At 50.6% G+C, this 6,333-nt stretch overlaps 1 long non-coding RNA gene across 2 annotated transcripts; it reads right to left on the bottom strand.

Moving 5' to 3' along the window:
* Window positions 1-410: 410 nt before the first annotated feature.
* On the bottom strand, window positions 411-4,001 carry LOC102374287. Of its 2 annotated transcripts, none has more exons than XR_325454.2 (5): window positions 3,836-4,001; window positions 3,010-3,144; window positions 1,913-2,038; window positions 659-889; window positions 411-566 (listed from the first exon to the last, which is right to left on the bottom strand). It is a non-coding gene; the product is annotated as an uncharacterized LOC102374287 (long non-coding RNA). The 2 variants fall into 2 exon arrangements; XR_001359169.2 differs by having other exon boundaries at window positions 1,913-2,230.
* Window positions 4,002-6,333: the final 2,332 nt, after the last annotated feature.

Raw genomic sequence — 6,333 nt, forward strand, 5'->3', positions numbered from 1 at the left:
ACAATGGAGGCATTCACAAGAGAGAATTAAAAAGCGAAAGCTGCAGCTAAAATGGCAGCTGAAGTATTATGCTCCACATTGGGCATTGTCCGATTGAAATTGCTGCCAATGGGCAAGTAAAGATGGGGACCACTGCTCGTTGCAATGCTTATATTTAGGTTGTGCTTTCATCACCACCATCGAGTATAAATTTACATTTTTGCTGAAATATAAGTTGAGAGTCTGATGTAATCACATAGCTCCAGGAACCAAAGGGCTCGATACTGGTTTTCTAGCCAGTCTGAGACTTATTCCAACATTACTTGTATTTGTATATATGAACAGCAAACTGAGAATCATTTGAAGGAACTATAGATCAAAAGGACTGTGACCCCTTAGTGAGACAAACAATCTTTTAATTATTAGGGCTGTTAGGAGTAGGGTTGGGGTTTGGTTTTTGGGGGTTTTTTTGAGAAGGGGGTTTGGCCAGTCTGAGATCTTTTGGGAAAGACGTGAGCAGTTATTTTTGGCTTCTTGGAGGAGCTAGACTCTATAAGTTGGTGAAAATGTAAAAATGGGTGGTCCACCTGAAAGAAAATAGGAAGAATGCACAGGGGAACAGAATAGCCACTTTGGCATAACTCCCATCCTCCAGAGTACTCTGTCCCCAATTACTCACCCTGCAAGGCATTGGCCCTTTGTACCGCTCCATCTCCATGCTGGCCTCCCTTTATTTTCCTATCCCAGGGGACACTCATTGAGTGTCCCATCTCAGTCTCACATTTGTTTCCTCCTCTCATTTTAGACCTTTGCAGTGATTGCTTTTAGTTCTTTCTTGTCATAGCTTCTGCAGTAAGTCACCTGAATTTCTTTACCAGATATTCTGTAGACAAGGCTTTTTTGTGCTGGACTGAAAACAAAAATATTCACAATCATAGAGCCAGACTGAGCAAAGCTGTGTTCAGCCTTGAGGTAGAGAGCCAGAGACCAGTCCTATTTTAGGTCTACAAGAGCTGTTGCAGCAAAAAGGCAAATGGCTGGGCATTAAGACCCACTGACACATAAAAGTTACCAGGATGAATCTCCACCTCCCCATATTAAAAATGAAAGATGCCAGTCAGTAACCTATGAAAGAGTATAGTTTAGAGCATTCTCCCTTGCCTGGGCCTTAGACACTTGAGTTGCCAGTTCTCAGAAAGGGTGAATGGTGGGCCTACGTTTTAGTCCATGTGATCTGGGAAGAGCTCTGCACTGCAGGCTTTCCCAGATCCAAATTGAAGGGGTTGAAAAAAAAAAAAGCGGCGGGGGGCAGACTGTGTTTTTATATAGGCACCTGATTTCTGACTGTGATTTATTTCTACTTCTATGCAAGGAAACAAGTCCCTACATTGTTCAAATAAACCCATTTCCAAACCACTGATTTCTACAAGCTCCCAAATCAGTTATTGCTCAGCAGATGGAATGACAGGACTTTTCCTCAGAGCTTACGGAGATTAAAAGGCCCTTCAGCTGACCGTCCTCTCTCAGGAGCTCTGGGTGACTAAGCCTTATTATTTCAAAGCTTCTTCTAAATCCAGATCAGGACATGCAGTCTCTTAGAATAAAAGATAATCCCTGTTGGGACAGAGTTATGAGACAAGCCCAGAACCTTATGCACCCAGCTGCACATGCAATTACTAACAGTAGTGCATGGTGCATGCACCATGGGCATAAGAAATGCCACACCAGTTACATTACCTGATTTTTGGTGCATAGTGTTCAGAATCGCTTGTCATGTAGTGTGACTGAACCAGCTGCAATGTCTACATGTTTTACATGGCCTAAAGCCTGGTAGATCTGTTGGTGTTTGGCAGTGCCCTTGCATTTCTTGGAAACCTCTGTTCTTTTTTGCTGTGGGAATTGGTAGTAAGTGTGGAGAAAACAGAATAGTTACCTCTAGGATCCTTTGTACAATTCTCATCTGTGTTGAGCCTGTTCTTCTTTGAGCTAGTCCTGAATACATACACAGGGACATTCAGAAGGATGCCTCCTGGTGAATGATGTTCACTATGATGGAGTCCTGATCGAAGAAAGCAGATGTAGAGAATGATTTGCGCAGATGGAGGCACCTTCTGGAAATGCGTGGTCTGCACATCAGCAGGGAAAATGGTCTACAAGTCATGCACATTTTCGGGTGACAGCACCAGGCATACTTCTGTGTGTCTGAACAACTAACTGGTACATACCACCAGTGTACATGTATCTGTGGGATCTACTGTGCAAGAAAATGGGGGAGAGAAATGAGAAAATTAGGAGCAGCGTATAAGGCATGAACAAAATGGAGGGAAGTGAGTGCTGTGGTTTGTAATAGGAAATGCTAATTTATCTGAAGGGAAAAATCCACAATTGCTACTGTATGGAGCAGAGTATTGGGTAATGACGGATTGGCAGGTGTCCTTGGAGATAAGAATGGCAAGGGGGGATTTGCTGAGTGGCTGAGAGAAGACTCCACAACAGACAAAAATGATGGATTTGCTGAGTCCCTGAGAGAAGACTCCACAACAGACAAAAATGAGAACTACTTCAACAGTAAGTGAGAGCAGACTGAGATCGTTTGGGCACATTGCCTAAGGGTGAGAGTGTAGGGGAACACGTGTGGAAAATTCAGGCTGTGATAGCCTGGGTGCAGGAGAAAGACCCAAGAAGATATGGCATGAGTGAATTAAAAGAAAAAAAATTGAGAACATGCAGTGTTTCAGAAGAGATGGTAATGAACAGCAGCTTGTGGAAAACAAGGACTCAAAACACAGACCCCACCAAGGGGGAAGCACACTATGATGATTTGCCAATAAAGCATGTTAAATAAATTAAGAGCTAGATAAATGACTCGTCTCTAAAAACTAATGAAGTAGTTGTCAATCACTGAACAGGAGTTTCTACTCAGGGTTTTGCAGGGATTAATTAATATTAGCCTGGCAGTTTTCTACATGTTCACAAGTGATCCAGAAGTAAACAAAATTACTGCTGGTAACATTTGCAGGTTACACAAACCTGGGTGGAAAGGGAGCGACTTGGATTCCTTTAGCGTTTCAGCCTGCTCTAACAAGATGCGTTTTCATGCGAAATTATAAATCTCCGAGTTCAGGCTGGACTCAACATGGGAGAAGGCAATCTGGAAAGTAGCAGCTGAAAAAGAAAAGGACCGTGCCTCAGGCTAGAGTCAGGCCCTCTCCCCAGTCCTTGCCCATCTGATGGAGCAGAAAAATTCCTTCCCCGGTCCAAATGTTGCGATCAAAATGATCCTGCACAGAGGGCGAGACCCTGTAGCCCAGAGGTCAGCAGCATTTTGCAGGGGAGGAGGGAAGGGGGATTAATGGAGTTGAGCTCCCAGCGCAAGCTGCTCCCGACATGCTGCTGGAGGCCGTCACCGCTCCCCTCACAAGGCCGCTTTCCCCACCCCCCCACCTCGCTCCACAGCCCGGATAAAATGGCTCTATAGACCGCAGGTTACCGCCTCCTCCCCACATCACCCACCAACTCCTCCATGTACATCTTCACCCACTGCCTGTCTTGCAGGCATCCCAGCCCAGCCCCCAGCTTCTTTCCTAGTCCTTTCATCCAGGAAGGCCACACGCCAACCGCAGCCTGGTGAAGGGTCTTTAAACCCGAAAGCTTGCTTTTTCCCAACTATTTAAGTCAGTCTAACGAAAGAGATCCGATTCACCCAAAGAACCTGGTCTGTCCGTGTCCTTAGACCAACACAGCTACAACCTACACCCCTTTCTAGTGCGCTCCTGGCAATGGAAGGAAAAAAAACCACCCCATTTTATCTGGGACCAGCCTCCGCATGCTTCAGAGAAAGGGGAGCAGCCAATACTGGCTTCAGAGGAAGGCTTTGCAATCCTTTGCAAAGGTGGAGGGGGTGCGAGGGGTGCCGCAGCCCCGGGAGGGTGCGAGGCAAAGGCTCCCCGAAGGCCCCCTCGTGCACTGGACCAGCAGGGGGCCGCGAGGCGCCCCCAGCCGAACACGTGCGCTACGTGCGGCGCCTGCAGCTCCCCCGGGTCCTAACGGGGAAGCGGACGCTTGCGCCTGCGCCCTGCGGCCGAGCGCCAGGGCCCCTGCTGACGCGCCCCGGGGCTCGGCCTATCGCCGCCCACACTGAGGCTCTTTAAAAAAACGAGTGCCGGCCCTGAGTCGTGTCAGCTGGCGGATCCCTCCGCGCATGTAAACACAGCTCATGGCGCGGGGGCCGCCGTGGCCCAGCCCCGCGCACGTGCCTGGGGGGGTCGCGGCCGGCTAGCAAGCCACCAAAAAAGGGAAACAAAGCACCGAGCAAAGCCGGGGAGGCCCGGCTGGGCGGCTGGGGCGTGGGGGGAGGCGCTTTCTCCCCACCCGCGTGTCAGGCCCAGGCGGGACCACGACCCCTCAGCAACAGAGAGACCCCCGGGTGGGGCTGCAGGCCCTGAGGGGAGCTGGGGAGGCCCAGGGTCCTGCACACGCTGGAAAGGGGTGGAAAAGTCATGCGAGCCGATTGCCCAGCGGGTTTATACCGCGCCTGACACCAGACAGGGGCAATAGTGCGCTCTGGTTTGCAACATGAAAAAGGCCGGTGGTGCACGGCGAACCGAGGGAGGCGATTCTCCCGCTGTGTTCGAGCCTCCCCTGGACTCGTGTCCTGTGACAGGCCTCGGGAGAGGTGGGCGAATTAGAGAGGGCTCAGCTGGTGACAAAACCGGCCTCCATTATCTTTGCGCGCCTCGGTGTCAATGGGTGCGCTCGGCCATTCGCAACGTTACCAGCGGCCCCTCCGGGTGATGGGAGCAGTGTGGATATCTGCATGGCTTCGATTGCCACCGACCGCGTGCTCCCTCCTTCAGCAAACGCTGCCGCATTTCGTTTCTCTCCGGCGTGGTGGCTCCATGAGGATGTCTATAACGTAATCGTGGATCGTGTAGATGCATGAAGACATAACAACAACAAGGGGGGTCCCACTTGGAAGCCCCCATTCTGTACCTGCCCTTAAATATGGATCGTTTTGGTGGAGCCATTGGCGATGCATAGGGTGCACCCCCTGGAAATGCCAGCCGCGAAACTGGAAGCGCCCTTTCGGTTTCACTGCTGGTGATTTTGGGTTCGGCGATCCGCCGCTGGGGGACCCCAGTTGGTGATCGGCCACTAGGGGACCCCTCCCCCGGTCGGTGATCTGGTGCCCCTTCAGACACCAGTCACCCATGGGTGGGGCTAAACTCTGTCCCCAATCCAGTTGTGTTAAAAGCCCCTCCAAGTTATCTCATAAAAGTCCACATTGTCCTTCAGGGATGTATGTGGCAGCCATGTTGGTCTGAGACAGAAAGAAATGCACAAATCTAGAACTCTTTTTGTTGCAACAAGGATACCTTGTATTAGACCAACTAAGAAATTGGCAAAAAATATATACATCTTTTTCCGCAAACTGTCGGGCTCACATGCGCTTCATCAGGCTCAGGGAAAGTTCAAGATGGTTAAAAGTCCCTGTAGACAGGAAATTGTTAATTTTTTAAAATTTGTATGCAAGGCCAAGTTAGCCCAAACTAATTCCAGATCCCAGAGTCCAGAACCAGACGTGGCCCTGCTACCGGCAAACATCCTCCACCTGCACCCGGGGCTTTGCATGTTTCCAAATCCTTTGGTGGGCATCCTACGTGCAGGCCCAAGCTTGGAGGCGTGGGGTTCAGCTGCCCCCTGAGTTTTGCTTGCCCTCAGCCGTACGGCCCTCGGAGCAAGCGAGGGAGGAGACTCCTGTTTCCATAGAGCGGGTTTAAAACCGCTGCACCTCGGCAGGCACCGAACCAGGCTGGAAGAGCCGTTCTCCTGTGGGGCGGGTCAGGAAAACGGCCTTCTTGGACACAGATATGTGGTGTTTCCCGTCGGGTTAAGAAGCCATTACGCTTGATCCGAACCCGCAAGACGCCGAGATGCTACACTTGATCCGAGCCTGCAAGAGGCCTAGCTTGAATTTTATTAGTCGATGTTAAGAGTCACAAACCAAAGAGATGGCAAAGCCAGAAGGGAAGAGCACGGGAGCCAGGGACTAACACAAGAGGGACGGGGGCGAGGACGGGGCCACAACTAGGTTACAGAAAATACAACGTTAGCCAGCTAACCGGAGGAGCGGGCTTTCACTTGATCCGAGGGAGGAAACAAACTTCATTGTGGTCCAGAGGACGCTTGTCTGAGCCATCCCTTCAAGCCTGCTGTGGGGGACTGTCTGGGACAAGCTGTGGCTGGTAAGGACCACTTTGTGCGGTGGAAACAGGAGCTGCAGGTGGCGTCTTTTATCAGAGCAGCTAGGGACTGATCTGCTTCAGGTGGGCAGCAGCCCCCCACCCCCAGCGC

The sequence above is a fragment of the Alligator sinensis genome, unplaced genomic scaffold (assembly GCF_000455745.1).
Source record: "Alligator sinensis unplaced genomic scaffold, ASM45574v1 scaffold1638_1, whole genome shotgun sequence".
NCBI lineage: Eukaryota > Metazoa > Chordata > Crocodylia > Alligatoridae > Alligator > Alligator sinensis.